The 26,776-nt window shown below is 48.5% G+C and overlaps 1 protein-coding gene across 6 annotated transcripts in view; it reads left to right on the top strand.

Annotated features, from left to right (window-relative positions):
* Window positions 1-1,842: 1,842 nt before the first annotated feature.
* Window positions 1,843-26,776, top strand: part of ABCC9 (ATP binding cassette subfamily C member 9) — a 184,550-nt gene continuing 159,616 nt past the window's right edge. For 2 of the 6 annotated variants that reach the window (XM_077267228.1, XM_077267224.1), the window contains exon 1: window positions 10,320-11,180. The gene's annotated coding sequence lies outside the window, so the exon portion shown is untranslated. Of the gene's footprint in view, window positions 1,896-10,319; window positions 11,181-26,776 lie in introns of those variants that run through there. The other 4 variants (XM_077267229.1, XM_077267230.1, XM_077267227.1 and 1 more) reach the window with 3 other exon arrangements.

Raw genomic sequence — 26,776 nt, forward strand, 5'->3', positions numbered from 1 at the left:
TCCAAATATATATCCTGACCTTTGCTGGAAGCTCTAGGGGGCTGGTGTTCTCCCCCCGGACCGTTAGACGGTTCGGGGGTTCTTGAATTTCCAGTGTGGATTTTGATAGGGTTTTTGTTGACCATATAAGTTACCTTTCTTTATTCTGCTATCAGTAAGCGGGCCTCTCTGTGCTAAACCTGATTCATTTCTGTGTTTGTCATTTCCTCTTACCTCACCGTTATTATTTGTGGGGGGCTTCTATCCAGCTTTGGGGTCCCCTTCTCTGGAGGCAAGAAAGGTCTTTTGTTTTCCTCTACTAGGGGTAGCTAGATTCTCCGGCTGGAGCGTGTCATCTAGAATCAACGTAGGAATGATCCCCGGCTACTTCTAGTGTTGGCGTTAGGAGTAGATATATGGTCAACCCAGCTACCACTGCCCTATGAGCTGGATTTTTGTATTCTGCAGACTTCCACGTTCCTCTGAGACCCTCGCCATTGGGGTCATAACAGTGAATGCAGCTCTGGGGTATAATACAGGAGGTAACTCAGGATCAGTAATGTAATGAATGTATACAGCGACTGCACCAGCAGAATAGTGAGTGCAGCTCTGGAGTATAATACAGGATGTAACTCAGGATCAGTAATGTAATGAATGTATACAGCGACTGCACCAGCAGAACAGTGAGTGCAGCTCTGGGTATAATACAGGATGTAACTCAGGATCAGTAATGTAATGTATGTACACAGTGACTGCACCAGCAGAATAGTGAGTGCAGCTCTGGGGTATAATACAGGATGTAACTCAGGATCAGTAATGTAATGTATGTACACAGTGACTGCACCAGCAGAATAGTGAGTGCAGCTCTGGGGTATAATACAGGATGTAACTCAGGATCAGTAATGTAATGTATGTACACAGTGACTGCACCAGCAGAATAGTGAGTGCAGCTCTGGGGTATAATACAGGATGTAGCTCAGGATCAGTAATGTATGTACACAGTGACTGCACCAGCAGAATAGTGAGTGCAGCTCTGGGGTATAATACAGGATGTAACTCAGGATCAGTAATGTAATGTATGTACACAGTGACTGCACCAGCAGAATAGTGAGTGCAGCTCTGGGGTATAATACAGGATGTAACTCAGGATCAGTAATGCAATGTATGTACACAGTGACTGCACCAGCAGAATAGTGAGTGCAGCTCTGGGGTATAATACAGGATGTAACTCAGGATCAGTAATGTAATGTATGTACACAGTGACTGCACCAGCAGAATAGTGAGTGCAGCTCTGGGGTATAATACAGGATGTAACTCAGGATCAGTAATGTAATGTATGTACACAGTGACTGCACCAGCAGAATAGTGAGTGCAGCTCTGGGGTATAATACAGGATGTAACTCAGGATCAGTAATGTAATGTATGTACACAGTGACTGCACCAGCAGAATAGTGAGTGCAGCTCTGGGGTATAATACAGGATGTAACTCAGGATCAGTAATGTAATGTATGTACACAGTGACTGCACCAGCAGAATAGTGAGTGCAGCTCTGGGGTATAATACAGGATGTAACTCAGGATCAGTAATGTATGTACACAGTGACTGCACCAGCAGAATAGTGAGTGCAGCTCTGGGGTTTATATCTCCAGTGTAGGGTCAGGTATGTATAGATTTTGGGGGTCACAGAAGCAGCACAGTGTGTTTTCCTGTGTTCTCTGCTGTGTGATGATGGGGGTCTTCTGCACCACTTATAGGTGGGCACTCCTCTTTCCGGGGGTACTGCACTGGTCGCTCTCTTGGGCACATGGTGCCATCCTGTGTGCGGTGCAGTCACTCCCCCTCCCGTGTCCGGGTCTCCCCTCCCCCAGCGCAGGGCTGCACTTCGCTCTTGTCATCCCGGAGCCGGTGTCTCCTCAGTGAGTAGCGGAGAAGCTCGGGGGGGTGGAGGATGAGGGTTGTCCTCATCTCCTGGTATAGGATGTTGGGTCACAGCTGTGATGTTTCTCATCATTAGCGGAGGATGGGGGCAATTCCGGCACCGGGTGATGGCTGTTGTGGGGGTCAAGGGTAGTACAGGGGGTGCGCAGTGTCTGTATGGGAGGTGTTGGCCGGGGAGGGAAGGATCAATGTGTCTGTGTTACTAGAAATGTATCTATAAAAATGTGAGGACAAATCTGTACATTGTATCACAGGGAGCATAAATACCGGCACACACTGTGCTGTGCAGCCGCCAGGGGGCGCTGTGTGCTGACATCTTGCTGCAGGAGATGCCGGCTGCCACCACGTGACCTGTTTAGGGAAACTATACACCCTGTATTACAGGTCCTTCTCAAAAAATTAGCATATAGTGTTAAATTTCATTATTTACCATAATGTAATGATTACAATTAAACTTTCATATATTATAGATTCATTATCCACCAACTGAAATTTGTCAGGTCTTTTATTGTTTTAATAGTGATGATTTTGGCATACAACTCCTGATAACCCAAAAAACCTGTCTCAATAAATTAGCATATCAAGAAAAGGTTCTCTAAATGACCTATTACCCTAATCTTCTGAATCAAATAATTAACTCTAAACACATGCAAAAGATACCTGAGGCTTTTAAAAACTCCCTGCCTGGTTCATTACTCAAAACCCCCATCATGGGTAAGACTAGCGACCTGACAGATGTCAAGAAGGCCATCATTGACACCCTCAAGCAAGAGGGTAAGACCCAGAAAGAAATTTCTCAACAAATAGGCTGTTCCCAGAGTGCTGTATCAAGGCACCTCAATGGTAAGTCTGTTGGAAGGAAACAATGTGGTAGAAAACGCTGTACAACGAGAAGAGGTGACCGGAACCTGAGGAAGCAGTGGACTGAGTCTGGTGTGGAAACATCCAGAGCCACCGTGCACAGGCGTGTGCAGGAAATGGGCTACAGGTGCCGCATTCCCCAGGTAAACAGCGGCAGAAGCGCCTGACCTGGGCTACAGAGAAGCAGCACTGGACTGTTGCTAAGTGGTCCCAAGTACTTTTTTCTGATGAAAGCAAATGTTGCATGTCATTCGGAAATCAAGGTGCCAGAGTCTGGAGGAAGACTGGGGAGAAGGAAATGCCAAAATGCCTGAAGTCCAGTGTCAAGTACCCACAGTCAGTGATGGTGTGGGGTGCCATGTCAGCTGCTGGTGTTGGTCCACTGTGTTTCATCAAGGGCAGGGTCAATGCAGCCAGCTATCAGGAGATTTTGGAGCACTTCATGCTTCCATCGGCTGAAATGCTTTATGGAGATGAAGATTTCATTTTTCAGCACGACCTGGCACCTGCTCACAGTGCCAAAACCACTGGCAAATGGTTTACTGATCATGGTATTACTGTGCTCAATTGGCCTGCCAACTCTCCTGACCTGAACCCCATAGAGAATCTGTGGGATATTGTGAAGAGAAAGTGGAGAGACGCAAGACCCAACACTCTGGATGAGCTTAAGGCCGCTATTGAAGCATCCTGGGCCTCCATAACATCTCAGCAGTGTCACAGGCTGATTGCCTCCATGCCACGCCGCATTGAAGCAGTCATTTCTGCCAAAGGATTCCCGACCAAGTATTGAGTGCATAACTGAACATTATTATTTGATGGTTTTTTTGTTTGGTATTAAAAAACACTTTTATTTGATTGGTCGGGTGAAATATGCTAATTTATTGAGACAGGTTTTTTGGGTTATCAGGAGTTGTATGCCAAAATCATCAGTATTAAAACAATAAAAGACCTGACAAATTTCAGTTGGTGGATAATGAATCTATAATATATGAAAGTTTAATTGTAATCATTACATTATGGTAAATAATGAAATTTAACACTATATGCTAATTTTTTGAGAAGGACCTGTATACTCCAGAGCTGCACTCACTATTCTGCTGGTGCAGTCACTGTGTACATACATTACATTACTGATCCTGAGTTACATCCTGTATTATACCCCAGAGCTGCACTCACTATTCTGCTGGTGCAGTCACTGTGTACATACATTACTGATCCTGAGTTACATCCTGTATTATACTCCAGAGCAGCACTCACTATTCTGCTGGTGCAGTCACTGTGTACATACATTACATTACTGATCCTGAGTTACATCCTGTATTATACTCCAGAGCAGCACTCACTATTCTGCTGGTGCAGTCACTGTGTACATACATTACATTACTGATCCTGAGTTACATCCTGTATTATACCCCAGAGCTGCACTCACTATTCTGCTGGTGCAGTCACTGTGTACATCACATTACTGATCCAGAGTTACATCCTGTATTATACCCCAGAGCTGCACTCACTATTCTGCTAGTGCAGTCACTGTGTACATACATTACTGATCCTGAGTTACCTCCTGTATTATACCCCAGAGCTGCAAGCACTATTCTGCTGGTACAGTCACTGTGTACATACATTACATTACTGATCCTGAGTTACATCCTGTATTATACTCCAGAGCTGCACTCACTATTCTGCTGGTGCAGTCACTGTGTACATACATTACACTACTGATCCTGAGTTACATCCTGTATTATACCCCAGAGCTGCACTCACTATTCTGCTGGTGCAGTCACTGTGTACATACATTACACTACTGATCCTGAGTTATATCCTGTATTATACTCCAGAGCTGCACTCACTATTCTGCTGGTGCAGTCACTGTGTACATACATTACACTACTGATCCTGAGTTACATCCTGTATTATACTCCAGTGCTGCACTCACTATTCTGCTGGTGCAGTCACTGTGTACTTACATTACATTACTGATCCTGAGTTACATCCTGTATTATACCCCAGAGCTGCACTCACTATTCTGCTGGTGCAGTCACTGTGTACATACATTACTGATCCAGAGTTACATCCTGTATTATACCCCAGAGCTGCACTCACTATTCTGCTAGTGCAGTCACTGTGTACATACATTACTGATCCTGAGTTACCTCCTGTATTATACCCCAGAGCTGCAAGCACTATTCTGCTGGTACAGTCACTGTGTACATACATTACATTACTGATCCTGAGTTACATCCTGTATTATACTCCAGAGCTGCACTCACTATTCTGCTGGTGCAGTCACTGTGTACATACATTACACTACTGATCCTGAGTTACATCCTGTATTATACCCCAGAGCTGCACTCACTATTCTGCTGGTGCAGTCACTGTGTACATACATTACACTACTGATCCTGAGTTATATCCTGTATTATACTCCAGAGCTGCACTCACTATTCTGCTGGTGCAGTCACTGTGTACATACATTACACTACTGATCCTGAGTTACATCCTGTATTATACTCCAGTGCTGCACTCACTATTCTGCTGGTGCAGTCACTGTGTACTTACATTACATTACTGATCCTGAGTTACATCCTGTATTATACTCCAGAGCTGCACTCACTATTCTGCTGGTGCAGTCACTGTGTACATACATTACATTACTGATCCTGAGTTACCTCCTGTATTATACTCCAGAGCTGCACTCACTATTCTGCTGGTGCAGTCACTGTGTACATACATTACTGATCCTGAGTTACATCCTGTATTATACCCCAGAGCTGCACTCACTATTCTGCTGGTGCAGTCACTGTGTACATACATTACATTACTGATCCTGAGTTACATCCTGTATTGTACTCCAGAGCTGCACTCACTATTCTGCTGGTGCAGTCACTGTGTATATACATTACATTACTGATCCTGAGTTACCTCCTGTATTATACTCCAGAGCTGCACTCACTATTCTGCTGGTGCAGTCACTGTGTACATACATTACATTACTGATCCTGAGTTACCTCCTGTATTATACTCCAGAGCTGCACTCACTATTCTGCTGGTGCAGTCCCTGTGTACATACATTACATTACTGATCCTGAGTTACCTCCTGTATTATACTCCACAGCTGCACTTACTATTCTGCTGGTGCAGTCACTGTGTACATACATTACATTACTGATCCTGAGTTACATCCTGTATTATACTCCAGAGCTGCACTCACTATTCTGCTGGTGCAGTCACTGTGTACATACATTACATTACTGATCCTGAGTTACCTCCTGTATTATAGTCCAGAGCTGAGCTCACTATTCTGCTGGTGCAGTCACTGTGTACATACATTACTGATCCTGAGTTACCTCCTGTATTATAGTCCAGAGCTGAGCTCACTATTCTGCTGGTGCAGTCACTGTGCACATACATTACTGATCCTGAGTTACCTCCTGTATTATACTCCAGAGCTGCACTCACTATTCTGCTGGTGCAGTCACTGTGTACATATATTACATTACTGATCCTGAGTTACATCCTGTATTGTACTCCAGAGCTGCACTCACTATTCTGCTGGTGCAGTCACTGTGTATATACATTACATTACTGATCCTGAGTTACCTCCTGTATTATACTCCAGAGCTGCACTCACTATTCTGCTGGTGCAGTCACTGTGTACATACATTACATTACTGATCCTGAGTTACATCCTGTATTATACTCCAGAGCTGCACTCACTATTCTGCTGGTGCAGTCCCTGTGTACATACATTACATTACTGATCCTGAGTTACCTCCTGTATTATACTCCACAGCTGCACTTACTATTCTGCTGGTGCAGTCACTGTGTACATACATTACATTACTGATCCTGAGTTACATCCTGTATTATACTCCAGAGCTGCACTCACTATTCTGCTGGTGCAGTCACTGTGTACATACATTACATTACTGATCCTGAGTTACCTCCTGTATTATAGTCCAGAGCTGAGCTCACTATTCTGCTGGTGCAGTCACTGTGTACGTACATTACTGATCCTGAGTTACCTCCTGTATTATAGTCCAGAGCTGAGCTCACTATTCTGCTGGTGCAGTCACTGTGCACATACATTACTGATCCTGAGTTACCTCCTGTATTATACTCCAGAGCTGAGCTCACTATTCTGCTGGTGCAGTCACTGTGTGCATACATTACATTACTGATCCTGAGTTACATCCTGTATTATTCTCCAGAGCTGCACTCACTATTCTGCTGGTGCAGTCACTGTGTACATACATTACATTACTGATCCTGAGTTACATCCTGTATTATTCTCCAGAGCTGCACTCACTATTCTGCTGGTGCAGTCACTGTGTACATACATTACATTACTGATCCTGAGTTACATCCTGTATTATACCCCAGAGCTGCACTCACTATTCTGCTGGTGCAGTCACTGTGTACATACATTACATTAATGATCCTGAGTTACATCCTATATTATACTCCAGAGCTGCACTCGCTGTTCTGCTGGTGCAGTCACTATGTACATACATTACTGATCCTGAGTTACCTCCTGTATTATAGTCCAGAGCTGAGCTCACTATTCTGCTGGTGCAGTCACTGTGTACATACATTACTGATCCTGAGTTACATCCTGTATTATACTCCAGAGCTGCACTCACTATTCTGCTGGTGCAGTCACTGTGTACATACATTACATTACTGATCCTGAGTTACCTCCTGTATTATACTCCAGAGCTGCACTCACTATTCTGCTGGTGCAGTCACTGTGTACATACATTACTGATCCTGAGTTACATCCTGTATTATACCCCAGAGCTGCACTCACTATTCTGCTGGTGCAGTCACTGTGTACATACATTACATTACTGATCCTGAGTTACATCCTGTATTGTACTCCAGAGCTGCACTCACTATTCTGCTGGTGCAGTCACTGTGTATATACATTACATTACTGATCCTGAGTTACCTCCTGTATTATACTCCAGAGCTGCACTCACTATTCTGCTGGTGCAGTCACTGTGTACATACATTACATTACTGATCCTGAGTTACCTCCTGTATTATACTCCAGAGCTGCACTCACTATTCTGCTGGTGCAGTCCCTGTGTACATACATTACATTACTGATCCTGAGTTACCTCCTGTATTATACTCCACAGCTGCACTTACTATTCTGCTGGTGCAGTCACTGTGTACATACATTACATTACTGATCCTGAGTTACATCCTGTATTATACTCCAGAGCTGCACTCACTATTCTGCTGGTGCAGTCACTGTGTACATACATTACATTACTGATCCTGAGTTACCTCCTGTATTATAGTCCAGAGCTGAGCTCACTATTCTGCTGGTGCAGTCACTGTGTACATACATTACTGATCCTGAGTTACCTCCTGTATTATAGTCCAGAGCTGAGCTCACTATTCTGCTGGTGCAGTCACTGTGCACATACATTACTGATCCTGAGTTACCTCCTGTATTATACTCCAGAGCTGAGCTCACTATTCTGCTGGTGCAGTCACTGTGTACATACATTACATTACTGATCCTGAGTTACATCCTGTATTGTACTCCAGAGCTGCACTCACTATTCTGCTGGTGCAGTCACTGTGTATATACATTACATTACTGATCCTGAGTTACCTCCTGTATTATACTCCAGAGCTGCACTCACTATTCTGCTGGTGCAGTCACTGTGTACATACATTACATTACTGATCCTGAGTTACCTCCTGTATTATACTCCAGAGCTGCACTCACTATTCTGCTGGTGCAGTCCCTGTGTACATACATTACATTACTGATCCTGAGTTACCTCCTGTATTATACTCCACAGCTGCACTTACTATTCTGCTGGTGCAGTCACTGTGTACATACATTACATTACTGATCCTGAGTTACATCCTGTATTATACTCCAGAGCTGCACTCACTATTCTGCTGGTGCAGTCACTGTGTACATACATTACATTACTGATCCTGAGTTACCTCCTGTATTATAGTCCAGAGCTGAGCTCACTATTCTGCTGGTGCAGTCACTGTGTACATACATTACTGATCCTGAGTTACCTCCTGTATTATAGTCCAGAGCTGAGCTCACTATTCTGCTGGTGCAGTCACTGTGCACATACATTACTGATCCTGAGTTACCTCCTGTATTATACTCCAGAGCTGAGCTCACTATTCTGCTGGTGCAGTCACTGTGTGCATACATTACATTACTGATCCTGAGTTACATCCTGTATTATTCTCCAGAGCTGCACTCACTATTCTGCTGGTGCAGTCACTGTGTACATACATTACATTACTGATCCTGAGTTACATCCTGTATTATTCTCCAGAGCTGCACTCACTATTCTGCTGGTGCAGTCACTGTGTACATACATTACATTACTGATCCTGAGTTACATCCTGTATTATACCCCAGAGCTGCACTCACTATTCTGCTGGTGCAGTCACTGTGTACATACATTACATTAATGATCCTGAGTTACATCCTATATTATACTCCAGAGCTGCACTCGCTATTCTGCTGGTGCAGTCACTATGTACATACATTACTGATCCTGAGTTACCTCCTGTATTATAGTCCAGAGCTGAGCTCACTATTCTGCTGGTGCAGTCACTGTGTACATACATTACTGATCCTGAGTTACATCCTGTATTATACTCCAGAGCTGCACTCACTATTCTGCTGGTGTAGTCACTGTGTACATACATTACATTACTGATCCTGAGTTACCTCCTGTATTATACCCCAGAGCTGCACTTACTATTCTGCTGGTGCAGTCACTGTGTACATACATTACATTACTGATCCTGAGTTACATCCTGTATTATACTCCAGAGCTGCACTCACTATTCTGCTGGTGCAGTCACTGTGTACATACATTACTGATCCTGAGTTACCTCCTGTATTATACGCCAGAGCTGCACTCACTATTCTGCTGGTGCAGTCACTGTGTACATACATTACATTACTGATCCTGAGTTACATCCTGTATTGTACCCAGAGCTGCACTCACTATTCTGCTGGTGGGATCACTGTGTATGGATGGTATAATTTAGCCATTACTTTGTATATGACTGCCGAACTTCTCCGTACCCCTGCTTGCTGCACACCTGTTGGGTCACTCTTTTAATAGATCCTGCACCACTGAACTTTTCCCCAGAAGATGTTGACCCCGAGGTACAGGTCAGAGGGGCTCACATACAGGAGAAGCTCTGTAATGATCATTTAATAGAGCCCCCCTATTAGCAGCCACCTCCACTTCGTAGCCCCCCAGTCAGCAGCCCCCTGCAATCACCAGCCCCCGATCAGCAGCCCTCAGGAGTCGTCCTGTCTCCCTGCACCACCATAGCTGGAGTGCCCCTAACTTATCCTGTCACTGAACCCCAGATCAGCCAATGTCAATAAGCCCCCAATATCTGGAGCCTCTCAGCATGTAAAGGTGAACCCCAAAAGAAGTCCCATGTGATGGAGTATCCCCCACCAGGAGCAGAAGCCCGGACCCCCAGAGCTGCTGCTGACGCTCCTGTTTCCTCTCCGGCTCTTGAGATTCTCCGCATAATTTGGGAGTAGAAGATCCGAGAGGAAACTGGAGAGGAGGCAGCAGCTGATCTCACAGCCTAAAAATAATCCCACTCCAGCCCCGGCAGCCGTGAGACCGAAGCCCCAGAGCCAAGTGACTGGAGCCCCCAGAGGCAAGTGATTGGAGCCCCCAAAGGCGAGTGACCGAAGCCCCCAGAGGCGAGTGACCGAAGCCGCCAGAGGCGAGTGACCAAAGCCCCCAGAAGCGTGTGACCGAAGCCCCCAGAGGCGAGTTACAGGAGCCCCCAGTGCCAAATGACCGGAGCCCCCAGAGGCGTGTGACCAGAGTCCCCAAAGGCGAGTGACCTGAGCCCCCAGAGCCAAGTGACAAGAGCCCCCAGAGGCGTGTGACCGAAGCCCCCAGAGCAAAGTGACAGGAGCCCCCAGAGGCGAGTTACAGGAGCCCCCAAAGGTGAGTGACTGGGGCCCCCAGAGCCAAGGGACAGGAGCCCCCAAAGGCGAGTGACCGGAGCCCCCAGAGCCAAGTGACAGGAGCCCCCAGAGGTGTGTGATCGATGCCCCCAGAGCCAAGTGACAGAAGCCCCCAGAGGCGAGTTACAGGAGCCCCCAGAGGCGAGTGACCGAAGCTCCCAGAGGTGTGTGACCGAAGCCCCCAGATCCAAGTGACCGGAACCCCCAGAGGCGAGTGACTGGAGCTCACAGAGGCGTGTGACCGAAGCCCCCAGAGGCGAGTCACAGGAGCCCCCAGAGGCGAGTGACCAAAGCCCCCAGTGCCGAGGGACAGGAGCCCCCAGAGGCGAGTGACCAGAGCCCCCAGATCCATATCTGCACTGTCCCCAGCTGGTATCTGGAGTCACTTCACAAGGTAGGAGCCCAGGCGACAGTGCTGGTGGGTCAGTGCCGGAGGGGTCAGTGCTGGGGGATTAGTGCCGGAGGGGTCAGTGCTGGTGGGTCAGTGCTGGAGGGGCCAGTGCTGGGGGTCAGTACCGGAGGGGTCAGTGCTAGGGGATTATTGCCGGAGGGATCAGTGCTGGAGGATCAGTGCCGGAGGGGTCAGTTCTGGAGGGTCAGTGCCGGAGGGGTCAGTGTGGGGTCAGTGCTGGTGGGACCAATGCGGAGGTCTGTGTCAGTAAGGGACAGTGTTGGGTCAGTGCTGGTAGGACCAATGCGGAGGTCTGTGTCAGGAAGGGACATTGTGGGGGTCTGTGCTGGTGGGAACAATGCGGAGGTCTGTGTCAGGAAGGGACAGTGTGGGGTCAGTGCTGGTGGGACCAATGCGGAGGTCTGTGTCAGGGAGGGACAGTGTGGGGTCAGTGCTGGTGGGACCAATGCGGAGGTCTGTGTCAGGAAGGGACAGTGTGGGGTCAGTGCTGGTGGGACCAATGCAGAGGTCTGTGTCAGGGAGGGACAGTGTTGTGGATTCTGTTTGCGGGCTCCCTCTGGTGGTTACTGCTGGTACTGGGTGACTTTGGTGGGTTGCGGCCTTTGGTTTCCATCTGTCCATCAGAGGCTGGGTGTTTCCTATTTTACCTGGCCTCTCTGTCATTTCCCTTGCCGGCTATCAATGTGTTCAGATGTGCTCTGTTTGGTTCCTGCCTACCTGCTCCCAGATCTTTCAGGATAAGCTAAGTGCTGATTTTCAGTTGTTTGTTTTTTTTGTCCAGCTTGCTTATTATGTCTCTATGCTAGCTGGTAGCTCTAGTGGACTGAGGTTCTCCCCATGTGCCATGAGTTGGCACATGGGTTCTTGTAATCTCAGGATGGTTTTTTTGATTAGGGTTTTTTGCTGACCGCTCAGTCCCCTTTTGTATCGTTCTGCTTTCTAGTTTTCAGCGGGCCTCTATTTGCTAAAGCTATATACATCATCTCTATGTATGTGCCTTCCTCTCATTTCACCGTCAATACATGTGGGGGGCAACTATATCTTTGGGGTTAATTCCTCTGGAGGCAAGTGAGGTCTTGTTTTCTCTGCAGTACTAGTTAGCTCTTAGGCTGGTGCGTGGCGTCTAGAACCAACGTAGGCACGCTCCCTGGCTATCTCTAGTTGCGTTTGTCAGGCGTAGGGCAGCGGTCAGCCCAGGTTCCATCACCCTAGAGCTCGTCCGATATTTATTATACTTTGCTTATCCTGTGCTATCCCTAGCCATTGGGGATTCATGACAGTATAGCCGGCCCACAAAGTGTTAATTGTTTGGGCTGAAGCAGGAGGAAAAGAAGTGTTCAAGGAAAATTTTTTTTTTTATTTTTTTTTCCTTCAGAGTTTTGCTGCCTAGCCCTTAATTGCTGTCTAGCTGCTTCTTACCTCCTCTTAACCCTTGAATGGCTCTGATCTTAGCTGTTTATCATGGATGTCCAGAGTTTGGCTTCCAGCCTGAGTAATCTCGCGGCAAAGGTTCAAAACATACAGGATTTCGTTGTTCACACTCCCATGTCTGAACCTAGAATTCCTATTCCAGAGTTTTTTTCTGGAGATAGATCTACCTTCCTGAATTTCAGGAACAATTGTAAATTGTTTCTCTCTTTAAAATCTCGCTCCTCTGGAGACCCTGCTCAACAGGTCAAGATTGTTATATCGTTCCTACGGGGCGACCCTCAGAATTGGGCATTTGCATTGGCACCAGGGGATCCTGCATTGCTCAGTGTGGATGCGTTTTTTCTGGCATTGGGATTGCTCTATGAGGAACCTAACCTAGAGATTCAGGCTGAAAAGGCTTTATTGGCCCTCTCTCAGGGGCATGATGAAGCGGAAATATATTGTCAGAAATTTCGGAAATGGTCGGTGCTTACTCAGTGGAATGAGTGCGCCCTGGCTGCAAACTTCAGAAATGGTCTTTCTGAGGCCATTAAGGATATTATGGTGGGGTTCCCTGCGCCTACAGGTCTGAATGAGTCGATGGCTATGGCCATTCAGATTGATCGGCGTTTACGGGAGCGCAAACCCGTGCACCAGTTGGCGGTGTCTTCTGAACAGGCACCTGAGACTATGCAATGTGATAGAATTCAGTCCAGAAGTGAACGGCAAAATTATAGGCGGAAAAATGGATTGTGTTTTTATTGTGGTGATTCAGCTCATGTTATATCAGCATGCTCTAAACGCACAAAAAGGGTTGATAAATCTTTTGCCATTGATACTCTGCAGTCTAAGTTCATTTTGTCTGTGACTCTGATTTTTTCACTGTCTTCCATTTCCGTCGATGCCTATGTGGATTCAGGCTCTGCCCTGAGTCTTATGGATTGGTCATTTGCTAAACGCTGCGGTTTTAGTCTAGAGCCTCTGGAAGTTCCTATTCCTTTGAAAGGAATTGATTCTACACCATTGGCTATGAATAAACCGCAATATTGGACACAAGTGACCATGCGCATGACTCCCGTTCATCAGGAGGTGATTCGCTTCCTTGTACTGTATAATTTACATGATGTACTAGTGCTTGGTCTGCCATGGTTACAAACTCATAATCCTGTCCTGGACTGGAAAACAATGTCTGTGCTAAGCTGGGGATGTCACAGGGTTCATGATGATGCACCTCCGATTTCTATCGCTTCATCTACTCCTTCGGAGATCCCTGCGTTTTTGTCGGATTATAGGGATGTTTTTGAGGAGCCTAAGCTCAATTCGCTCCCTCCCCATAGAGAGTGTGACTGTGCTATAGAATTGATTCCTGGCAGTAAGTTCCCTAAGGGTCGTTTATTTAATCTGTCAGTGCCAGAGCATACTGCTATGCGGAATTATATTAAGGAGTCCTTGGAAAAGGGACATATTCGTCCATCTTCGTCCCCTCTGGGAGCAGGTTTTTTTTTCGTGGCAAAAAAAGATGGTTCCCTGAGGCCTTGTATAGATTATCGCCTTCTGAATAAGATTACAGTCAAATACCAGTATCCATTGCCATTATTTACTGATTTGTTTGCTCGCATTAAGGGGGCTAGGTGGTTCACTAAAATAGATCTTCGTGGTGCGTATAATCTGGTGCGGATAAAACAGGGTGATGAGTGGAAAACCGCATTTAATACGCCTGAGGGCCATTTTGAGTATTTGGTAATGCCTTTTGGACTCTCCAATGCTCCGTCAGTCTTTCAGTCCTTTATGCACAATATTTTCCGTGAATATCTGGATAAGTTTATGATTGTGTATTTGGATGATATTTTGGTGTTTTCTGATGACTGGGAGTCTCATGTTCTACAGGTCAGGAAGGTGTTTCAGGTTTTGCGGGCCAATTCTCTGTTTGTGAAGGGCTCAAAGTGTCTCTTCGGAGTCCAGAAGATTTCTTTTTTGGGGTACATTTTTTCTCCTTCTACTATTGAGATGGATCCCGTTAAGGTTCAGGCTATTTGTGACTGGACACAACCTACATCTGTTAAGAGCCTTCAGAAGTTCTTGGGGTTTGCTAATTTTTATCGTCGGTTCATTGCTAATTTTTCCAGTATTGTTAAACCTTTGACTGATTTGACTAAAAAGGGTGCTGATGTTGCTGATTGGTCTCCTGCGGCCGTGGAGGCCTTTCGGGAACTTAAGCGCCGGTTTTCTTCTGCTCCTGTGTTGTGTCAACCAGATGTTTCACTTCCTTTCCAGGTGGAGGTTGGTGCTTCCGAGATTGGAGCGGGGGCGGTTTTGTCACAGAGAAGTTCTAATGGCTCGGTGATGAAGCCATGTGCTTTCTTCTCTAGAAAATTCTCGCCCGCCGAGCGCAATTATGATGTGGGTAATCGGGAGCTTTTGGCCATGAAGTGGGCATTTGAGGAGTGGCGTCATTGGCTTGAGGGTGCTTAACATCGCGTGGTGGTCTTGACTGATCACAAGAATCTCATTTACCTTGAGTCTGCCAGGCGTTTGAATCCTAGACAGGCTCGTTGGTCGTTATTTTTTTCTCGTTTCAATTTCGTGGTTTCATACCTGCCAGGTTCAAAGAATGTGAAGGCAGATGCTCTTTCCAGGAGTTTTGTGCCTGACTCTCCTGGAGACACTGGGCCTGCTGGTATCCTTAGGGATGGAGTAATATTGTCCGCCGTATCCCCAGACTTGCGACGCGCATTGCAGGAGTTTCAGGTGGATAAACCGGGTCGATGTCCACCAGAAAGACTGTTTGTTCCGGATGATTGGACCGGTAGAGTCATCTCTGAGGTCCATTCTTCTGTGTTGGCTGGTCATCCTGGAATATTTGGTACAAGAGACTTGGTGGCCAGGTCTTTTTGGTGGCCTTCCTTGTCTAGGGATGTGCGTACCTTTGTGCAGTCTTGTGAAGTGTGTGCTCGAGCTAAGCCTTGCTGTTCACGGGCTAGTGGGTTGTTGTTATCCTTGCCCATCCCGAAGAGGCCTTGGACGCACATTTCCATGGATTTTATTTCTGATCTCCCGGTTTCACAGAAAATGTCCGTTATCTGGGTTGTGTGTGACCGCTTTTCTAAGATGGTTCATTTGGTGCCCTTGCCTAAGTTGCCCTCCTCCTCTGAGTTGGTTCCTTTGTTTTTTCAGAACGTGGTTCGTTTGCATGGGATTCCGGAGAATATCGTTTCTGACAGGGGATCCCAGTTTGTGTCTAGATTTTGGCGGACGTTTTGTGCCAAGATGGGCATTGATTTGTCTTTCTCGTCTGCATTCCATCCTCAGACGAATGGCCAGACGGAGCGAACTAATCAGACCTTGGAAATTTATTTGAGGTGTTTTGTTTCTGCTGATCAGGATGACTGGGTTGCTTTTTTGCCACTGGCCGAATTTGCTCTTAATAATCGGGCTAGTTCGGCCACGTTGGTCTCTCCTTTTTTTTGTAATTCGGAGTTTCATCCTCGTTTTTCCTCTGGTCAGGTGGAGTCTTCGGATTGTCCTGGCGTGGACGTGGTGGTGGACAGGCTACATCACATTTGGAATCAGGTGGTGGACAATTTGAAGTTATCTCAGGAGAAGACTCAGCAGTTTGCTAATCGCCGTCGCCGCGTGGGTCCCCGACTTCTTGTTGGGGACTTGGTGTGGTTGTCTTCTCGTTTTGTCCCTATGAAGGTCTCTTCTCCTAAGTTCAAGCCTCGGTTCATCGGTCCTTATAGGATCTCGGAGATTCTTAACCCTGTATGTTTCCGTTTGGATCTCCCAGCATCGTTCGCTATTCATAATGTGTTCCATCGGTCGTTGTTGCGGAGGTATGAGGTGCCTGTTGTTCCTTCGGTCGAGCCTCCTGCTCCGGTGCTGGTGGAGGGAGAATTGGAGTATGTTGTTGAAAAGATCTTGGATTCTCGTGTTTCCAGACGCAAACTCCAGTATTTGGTTAAGTGGAAGGGTTATGGTCAGGAGGACAATTCCTGGGTGGTCGCCTCCGATGTTCATGCTACTGATTTGGTCCGCGCCTTCCATAGAGCTCACCCTGATCGCCCTGGGGGTTCTCGTGAGGGTTCGGTGACCCCTCCTCAAGGGGGGGGTACTGTTGTGGATTCTGTTTGCGGGCTCCCTCTGGTGGTTACTGCTGGTACTGGGTGACTTTGGTGGGTTGCGGCCTTTGGTTTCCATCTGTCCATCAGAGGCTGGGTGTTTCCTATTTTACCTGGCCTCTCTGTCATTTCCCTTGCCGGCTATCAATGTGTTCAGATGTGCTCTGTTTGGTTCCTGCCTACCTGCTCCCAGATCTTTCAGGATAAGCTAAGTGCTGATTTTCAGTTGTTTGGTTTTTTGTCCAGCTTGCTTAGAATGTCTCTTTGTTAGCTGGTTGTTCTAGTGGACTGAGGTTCTCCCCATGTGCCATGAGTTGGCACATGGGTTCTTGTAATCTCAGGATGGTTTTTTTGATTAGGGTTTTTTGCTGACCGCTCAGTCCCCTTTTGTATCATTCTGCTTTCTAGTTTTCAGCGGGCCTCTATTTGCTAAAGCTATATACATCATCTCTATGTATGTGCCTTCCTCTCATTTCACCGTCAATACATGTGGGGGGCAACTATATCTTTGGGGTTAATTCCTCTGGAGGCAAGTGAGGTCTTTGTTTTCTCTGCAGTACTAGTTAGCTCTTAGGCTGGTGCGTGGCGTCTAGAACCAACGTAGGCACGCTCCCTGGCTATCTCTAGTTGCGTTTGTCAGGCGTAGGGCAGCGGTTAGCCCAGGTTCCATCACCCTAGAGCTCGTCCGATATTTATTATACTTTGCTTATCCTGTGCTATCCCTAGCCATTGGGGATTCATGACAGGACAGTGTGGGGTCAGTGCTGGTGGGACCAATGCAGAGGTCTGTGTCAGAAAGGGACAGTGTGGGGGTCAGTGCTGGTGGGACCAATGCGGAGGTCTGTGTCAGGACGGGACAGTGTGGGGTCAGTGCTGGTGGGACCAATGCGGAGGTCTGTGTCAGTAAGGGACAGTGTGGGGTCAGTGCTGGTGGGACCAATGCGGAGGTCTGTGTCAGGAAGGGACAGTGTGGGGTCAGTGCTGGTGGCAACAATGCGGAGGTCTGTGTCAGGAAGGGACAGTGTGGGGTTAGTGCTGGTGGGACCAATGCGGAGGTCTGTGTCAGGAAGGGACAGTGCGGGGTTAGTGCTGGTGGGACCAATGCGGAGGTCTGTGTCAGTAAGGGACAGTGCGGGGTCAGTGCTGGTGGGACCAATGTGGAGGTCTGTGTCAGTAAGGGACAATGCGGGGTCAGTGCTGGTGGGACCAATGCGGAGGTCTGTGTCAGTAAGGGACAGTGTGGGGTCAGTGCTGGTGGGAACAATGCGGAGGTCTGTGTCAATAAGGGACAGTGTGGGGTCAGTGCTGGTGGGACCAATGCAGAGGTCTGTGTCAGTAAGGGACAGTGTGGGGTCAGTGCTGGTGGGACCAATGCGGAGGTCTGTGTCAGTAAGGGACAGTGCGGGGTCAGTGCTGGTGGGACCAATGTGGAGGTCTGTGTCAGTAAGGGACAATGCGGGGTCAGTGCTGGTGGGACCAATGCGGAGGTCTGTGTCAGTAAGGGACAGTGTGGGGTCAGTGCTGGTGGGACCAATGCGGAGGTCTGTGTCAATAAGGGACAGTGTGGGGTCAGTGCTGGTGGGACCAATGCAGAGGTCTGTGTCAGTAAGGGACAGTGTGGGGTCAGTGCTGGTGGGACCAATGCGGAGGTCTGTGTCAGTAAGGGACAGAGAGGGGTCAGTGCTGGTGGCAACAATGCGGAGGTCTGTGTCAGGAAGGGACAGTGTGGGGCTAGTGCTGGTGGGACCAATGCGGAGGTCTGTGTCAGGAAGGGACAGTGTGGGGTCAGTGCTGGTTGGACCAATGCGGAGGTCTGTGTCAGTAAGGGACAGTGTGGGGTCAGTGCTGGTGGGACCAATGCGGAGGTCTGTGTCAATAAGGGACAGTGTGGGGTCAGTGCTGGTGGGACCAATGCGGAGGTCTGTGTCAGTAAGGGACAGAGTGGGGTCAGTGCTGGTGGGACCAATGCGGAGGTCTGTGTCAGTAAGGGACAGAGTGGGGTCAGTGCTGGTGGGACCAATGCGGAGGTCTATGTCAGTAAGGGACAGTGTGGGGTCAATGCTGGTGGGACCAATGCGGAGGTCTGTGTCAGGAAGGGACAGTGTGGGGTCAGTGCTGGTGGGACCAATGCGGAGGTCTGTGTCAGGAAGGGACAGTGCGGGGTCAGTGCTGGTGGGACCAATGTGGAGGTCTGTCAGGAAGGGACAGTGTGGGGTCAGTGCTGGTGGGACCAATGCAGAGGTCTGTGTCAGTAAGGGACAGTGTGGGGTCAGTGCTGGTGGGACCAATGCGGAGGTCTGTGTCAGTAAGGGACAGAGAGGGGTCAGTGCTGGTGGCAACAATGCGGAGGTCTGTGTCAGGAAGGGACAGTGTGGGGCTAGTGCTGGTGGGACCAATGCGGAGGTCTGTGTCAGGAAGGGACAGTGTGGGGTCAGTGCTGGTTGGACCAATGCGGAGGTCTGTGTCAGTAAGGGACAGTGTGGGGTCAGTGCTGGTGGGACCAATGCGGAGGTCTGTGTCAATAAGGGACAGTGTGGGGTCAGTGCTGGTGGGACCAATGCGGAGGTCTGTGTCAGTAAGGGACAGAGTGGGGTCAGTGCTGGTGGGACCAATGCGGAGGTCTGTGTCAGTAAGGGACAGAGTGGGGTCAGTGCTGGTGGGACCAATGCGGAGGTCTATGTCAGTAAGGGACAGTGTGGGGTCAATGCTGGTGGGACCAATGCGGAGGTCTGTGTCAGGAAGGGACAGTGTGGGGTCAGTGCTGGTGGGACCAATGCGGAGGTCTGTGTCAGGAAGGGACAGTGCGGGGTCAGTGCTGGTGGGACCAATGTGGAGGTCTGTCAGGAAGGGACAGTGTGGGGTCAGTGCTGGTGGGACCAATGCGGAGGTCTGTGTCAGTAAAGGACAGTGTGGGGTCAGTGCTGGTGGGACCAATGCGGAGGTCTGTGTCAGTAAGGGACAGAGTGGGGTCAGTGCTGGTGGGACCAATGCGGAGGTCTGTGTCAGTAAGGGACAGTGTGGGGTCAGTGCTGGTGGGACCAATGCGGAGGTCTGTGTCAGGAAGGGACAGTGTGGGGTCAGTGCTGGTGGGACCAATGTGGAGGTCTGTGTCAGGAAGGGACAGAGTGGGGTCAGTGCTGGTGGGACCAATGTGGAGGTCTGTGTCAGTAAAGGACAGTGTGGGGTCAGTGCTGGTGGGACCAATGCGGAGGTCTGTGTCAGTAAGGGACAGAGTGGGGTCAGTGCTGGTGGGACCAATGCGGAGGTCTGTGTCAGTAAAGGACAGTGTGGGGTCAGTGCTGGTGGGACCAATGCGGAGGTCTGTGTCAGTAAGGGACAGAGTGGGGTCAGTGCTGGTGGGACCAATGCGGAGGTCTGTGTCAGTAAGGGACAGTGTGGGGTCAGTGCTGGTGGGACCAATGCGGAGGTCTGTGTCAGGAAGGGACAGTGTGGGGTCAGTGCTGGTGGGACCAATGCGGAGGTCTGTGTCAGGAAGGGACAGTGTGGGGTCAGTGCTGGTGGGACCAATGCGGAGGTCTGTGTCAGTAAGGGACAGTGTGGGGTCAGTGCTGGTGGGACCAATGCGGAGGTCTGTGTCAGTAAGGGACAGTGTGGGGTCAGTGCTGGTGGGACCAATGCGGAGGTCTGTGTCAGTAAGGGACAGTGTGGGGTCAGTGCTGGTGGGACCAATGCGGAGGTCTGTGTCAGTAAGGGACAGTGTGGGGTCAGTGCTGGTGGGACTAATGCGGAGGTCTGTGTCAGGAAGGGACAGAGTGGGGTCAGTGCTGGTGGGACCAATGCGGAGGTCTGTGTCAGTAAGGGACAGTGTGGGGTCAGTGCTGGTGGGACTAATGCGGAGGTCTGTGTCAGGAAGGGACAGTGCAGGGTCAGTGCTGGTGGGACCAATGCGGAGGTCTGTGTCAGTAAAGGACAGTGTGGGGTCAGTGCTGGTGGGACCAATGCGGAGGTCTGTGTCAGGGACAGTGTGGGGTCAGTGCTGGTGGGACCAATGCGGAGGTCTGTGTCAGTAAGGGACAGTGTGGGGTCAGTGCTGGTGGGACCAATGCGGAGGTCTGTGTCAGGAAGGGACAGTGTGGGGTCAGTGCTGGTGGGACCAATGCGGAGGTCTGTGTCAGTAAGGGACAGTGTGGGGTCAGTGCTGGTGGGACCAATGCGGAGGTCTGTGTCAGTAAGGGACAGTGCGGGGTCAGTGCTGGTGGGTCCAATGCGGAGGTCTGTGTCAGTAAGGGACAGTGCGGGGTCAGTGCTGGTGGGTCCAATGCGGAGGTCTGTGTCAGTAAGGGACAGTGTGGGGTCAATGCTGTTGGGACCAATGCGGAGGTCTGTGTCAGTAAAGGACAGTGTGGGGTCAGTGCTGTTGGGACCAATGCGGAGGTCTGTGTCAGTAAAGGACAGTGTGGGGTCAGTGCTGGTGGGACCAATGCGGAGGTCTGTGTCAGGGACAGTGTGGGGTCAGTGCTGGTGGGACCAATGCGGAGGTCTGTGTCAGTAAGGGACAGTGTGGGGTCAGTGCTGGTGGGACCAATGCGGAGGTCTGTGTCAGGAAGGGACAGTGTGGGGTCAGTGCTGGTGGGACCAATGCGGAGGTCTGTGTCAGTAAGGGACAGTGTGGGGTCAGTGCTGGTGGGACCAATGCGGAGGTCTGTGTCAGTAAGGGACAGTGCGGGGTCAGTGCTGGTGGGTCCAATGCGGAGGTCTGTGTCAGTAAGGGACAGTGTGGGGTCAATGCTGGTGGGACCAATGCGGAGGTCTGTGTCAGGAAGGGACAGTGTGGGGTCAGTGCTGGTGGGACCAATGCGGAGGTCTGTGTCAGTAAGGGACAGTGTGGGGTCAGTGCTGATGGGACCAATGCGGAGGTCTGTGTCAGGAAGGGACAGTGTGGGGTCAGTGCTGGTGGGACCAATGCGGAGGTCTGTGTCAGGAAGGGACAGTGCGGGGTCAGTGCTGGTGGGACCAATGCGGAGGTCTGTGTCAGGAAGGGACAGTGCGGGGTCAGTGCTGGTGGGACCAATGTGGAGGTCTGTGTCAGTAAGGGACAGTGTGGGGTCAATGCTGGTGGGACCAATGCGGAGGTCTGTCAGTAAGGGACAGAGTGGGGTCAGTGCTGGTGGGACCAATGCGGAGGTCTGTGTCAGTAAGGGACAGTGTGGGGTCAATGCTGGTGGGACCAATGCGGAGGTCTGTGTCAGGAAGGGACATTGCGGGGTCAGTGCTGGTGGGACCAATGCGGAGGTCTGTGTCAGGAAGGGACAGTGTGGGGTCAGTGCTGGTGGGACCAATGCAGAGGTCTGTGTCAGGAAGGGACAGTGTGGGGTCAGTGCTGGTGGGACCAATGCGGAGGTCTGTGTCAGGAAGGGACAGTGCGGGGTCAGTGCTGGTGGGACCAATGTGGAGGTCTGTCAGGAAGGGACAGTGTGGGGTCAGTGCTGTTGGGACCAATGCGGAGGTCTGTGTCAGTAAAGGACAGTGTGGGGTCAGTGCTGGTGGGACCAATGCGGAGGTCTGTGTCAGGGACAGTGTGGGGTCAGTGCTGGTGGGACCAATGCGGAGGTCTGTGTCAGTAAGGGACAGTGTGGGGTCAGTGCTGGTGGGACCAATGCGGAGGTCTGTGTCAATAAGGGACAGTGCGGGGTCAGTGCTGGTGGGACCAATGCGGAGGTCTGTGTCAGGAAGGGACAGTGTGGGGTCAGTGCTGGTGGGACCAATGCGGAGGTCTGTGTCAGGAAGGGACAGTGCGGGGTCAGTGCTGGTGGGACCAATGCGGAGGTCTGTGTCAGGAAGGGACAGTGCGGGGTCAGTGCTGGTGGGACCAATGTGGAGGTCTGTGTCAGTAAGGGACAGTGTGGGGTCAATGCTGGTGGGACCAATGCGGAGGTCTGTCAGTAAGGGACAGAGTGGGGTCAGTGCTGGTGGGACCAATGCGGAGGTCTGTGTCAGTAAGGGACAGTGTGGGGTCAATGCTGGTGGGACCAATGCGGAGGTCTGTGTCAGGAAGGGACATTGCGGGGTCAGTGCTGGTGGGACCAATGCGGAGGTCTGTGTCAGGAAGGGACAGTGTGGGGTCAGTGCTGGTGGGACCAATGCAGAGGTCTGTGTCAGGAAGGGACAGTGTGGGGTCAGTGCTGGTGGGACCAATGCGGAGGTCTGTGTCAGGAAGGGACAGTGCGGGGTCAGTGCTGGTGGGACCAATGTGGAGGTCTGTCAGGAAGGGACAGTGTGGGGTCAGTGCTGTTGGGACCAATGCGGAGGTCTGTGTCAGTAAAGGACAGTGTGGGGTCAGTGCTGGTGGGACCAATGCGGAGGTCTGTGTCAGGGACAGTGTGGGGTCAGTGCTGGTGGGACCAATGCGGAGGTCTGTGTCAGTAAGGGACAGTGTGGGGTCAGTGCTGGTGGGACCAATGCGGAGGTCTGTGTCAGGAAGGGACAGTGTGGGGTCAGTGCTGGTGGCAACAATGCGGAGGTCTGTGTCAGTAAGGGACAGTGCAGGGTCAGTGCTGGTGTCTGAATGTTCTCATCATTCCTCTAGTACGGATCAGTGTCAGGATGGTTGGAGGCTGAACTTTAACCCCTGCTGCCCCCTGGACCTTGTTACCCTGGACCAGCTCCATGTTGTGAAATCATTGATCTATTGATAATATGTATCACAATATTTACAGTTTTCTATCTGTGCAAAACGCCGGACAGTGTTCAATGTACCCCCTGTATATGGCATATATCGTATCCCCCTGTATATGGTATATATCGTATCCCCCTGTATATGGTATATATCGTATCCCCCTGTATATGGTATATATCGTATCCCCCTGTATATGGTATATATCGTATCCCCCTGTATATGGTATATATCGTATCCCCCTGTATATGGTATATATTGTATCCCCCTGTATATGGCATATATCGTATCCCCCTGTATATGGTATATATCGTATCCCCCTGTATATGGTATATATCGTATCCCCCTGTATATGGTATATATCGTATCCCCCTGTATATGGTATATATCGTATCCCCCTGTATATGGCATATATCGTATCCCCCTGTATATGGCATATATCGTATCCCCCTGTATATGGCATATATCGTATCCCCCTGTATATGGCATATATCGTATCCCCCTGTATATGGTATATATCGTATCCCCCTGTATATGGTATATATCGTATCCCCCTGTATATGGTATATATTGTATCCCCCTGTATATGGCATATATCGTATCCCCCTGTATATGGTATATATCGTATCCCCCTGTATATGGTATATATCGTATCCCCCTGTATATGGTATATATCGTATCCCCCTGTATATGGTATATATCGTATCCCCCTGTATATGGTATATATCGTATCCCCCTGTATATGGTATATATATCGTATCCCCCTGTACATGGTACATATCGTATCCCCCTGTATATGGTATATATCGTATCCCCCTGTATATGGTATATATCGTATCCCCCTGTATATGGTATATATCGTATCCCCCTGTATATGGTATATATCGTATCCCCCTGTATATGGTATATATCGTATCCCCCTGTATATGGTATATATCGTATCCCCCTGTATATGGTATATATCGTATCCCCCTGTATATGGTATATATCGTATCCCTCTGTATATGGTATATATCGTATCCCCCTATATATGGCATATATCGTATCCCCCTGTATATGGCATATATCGTATCCCCCTGTATATGGCATATATCGTATCCCCCTGTATATGGTACATATCGTATCCCCCTGTATATGGTATATATCGTATCCCCCTGTATATGGTATATATCGTATCCCCCTGTATATGGTATATATCGTATCCCCCTGTATATGGTATATATCGTATCCCCCTGTATATGGTATATATCGTATCCCCCTGTATATGGTATATATCGTATCCCCCTGTATATGGCATATATCGTATCCCCCTGTATATGGCATATATTGTATCCCCCTGTATATGGTATATATCGTATCCCCCTATATATGGCATATATCGTATCCCCCTGTATATGGCATATATCGTATCCCCCTGTATATGGTATATATCGTATCCCCCTGTATATGGTATATATCGTATCCCCCTGTATATGGTATATATCGTATCCCCCTGTATATGGTATATATCGTATCCCCCTGTATATGGTATATATCGTATCCCCCTGTATATGGTATATATCGTATCCCCCTGTATATGGCATATATCGTATCCCCCTGTATATGGCATATATCGTATCCCCCTGTATATGGTATATATCGTATCCCCCTATATATGGCATATATCGTATCCCCCTGTATATGGCATATATCGTATCCCCCTGTATATGGTATATATCGTATCCCCCTGTATATGGTATATATCGTATCCCCCTGTATATGGCATATATCGTATCCCCCTGTATATGGTATATATCGTATCCCCCTGTATATGGTATATATCGTATCCCCCTGTATATGGTATATATCGTATCCCCCTGTATATGGTATATATCGTATCCCCCTGTATATGGTATATATCGTATCCCCCTGTATATGGTATATATTGTATCCCCCTGTATATGGTATATATCGTATCCCCCTGTATATGGCATATATCGTATCCCCCTGTATATGGTATATATTGTATCCCCCTGTATATGGCATATATCGTATCCGGGTCATTCCATGTCAAGTGAACCAATGATTTTTACCACTATATTTTTAATTCTTTTGAGATTTTGTTATTTGGTAATAGTGTGTCAGAGAATGCAAAATGTGAAGAAGAAAAAAATTCTAGATTTTTTTTTTATTTTTTATTGATTTTCAAAGTTCGGAAAAAGTGCGAATTTCGGTGTTGCCTGCCTTTACATTTCTCCCCATAACTCATGCTAGAAAAGAGATAGAGAAACAAAATAAACACCATTCTACTCAGAACAGTACAAGCTTTCACGAGATATGTCACAAGAGTATCTTTGATAATATTTTACCTATGCGAACGCAAGCGCAAAACTTGAAAACGCATTTCCGAAAAAAACGTTTAATTTAAAAATTTCAAAAACTGCACATGTACCTGTTATGCTCCTATTCACATCTGTACCAAAATACAAGCTGGGATTGTGATGGGATCATATTTTAAAAAATAAAACTATTACAGTGTCCGTTCAAAAATCTTGATTTCAGATCTGCTCAGCTTGTGGTCTAACAGTGTGGGGTCCATATTTACCAAATAATCCATGATTGTTAGATATTACGGTATTATTTATTATGTTACAGAGTATTAGAAGCAGGAGAGGACAGAGGAGAAGCTTTGTTAGAGCTGAGGATGACCAGGGGTAGACGGTGACTGCAGAGCAGATGACCGGCCGGCAGCTCGGGTCTCCACAGACCGTATTCACACCAAATCTTATCACCCAGGCAACTCCTCAAATGGAGGGAGAAAAATACTCTTAACATCCAGTTCATGGATTGTACAAACCAGGACTACGGGGAGGAGGAGAGTTTGTTATAACATCGGTTACAGGAAGCAGAACCCATCACATGGACTCAGCAATACCGGACTGTCATCCCATGTAGTAGAAATAGACAGAGAGGTCCATGACGTGGTAGAAGGCGGCACAAGATCGGCAATGGATGACAGAACTGGTGATGTGACCTGTGAATATGATCGGCGCTGGCGGCTACTGGACTCTCCAAAGATTGTGAAAATGAAGACGTAGAAAGGACTTTTCTGCACCTTCTGGTCCAGCGCCGTCCTATGTGTATCCAAGAAAATCAGACATTGTAAAAGTGAACAAAAATCAGATATAACTCAGGTGGAGCCGAGCACCATGACAGCCGCACATACTCTGACACAGAAGGAAACGGCCATTGCTAGTGAGCACTTATGGGCAAGATGGCATTTCACCCACTAGAAGGGACACATTGATGATAACAGGCCAGTGTAACAACCTACTATTAATTGTTTGATTAGTCTATATTTTATAGTACGAGGATTTAACTACTGGACTATTCTTCTTAAACACTTCAGAGATGACATGTTTAGTGATATAGTAGAA

This window comes from Ranitomeya variabilis, chromosome 5, assembly GCF_051348905.1.
Source record: "Ranitomeya variabilis isolate aRanVar5 chromosome 5, aRanVar5.hap1, whole genome shotgun sequence".
Lineage (NCBI taxonomy): Eukaryota > Metazoa > Chordata > Amphibia > Anura > Dendrobatidae > Ranitomeya > Ranitomeya variabilis.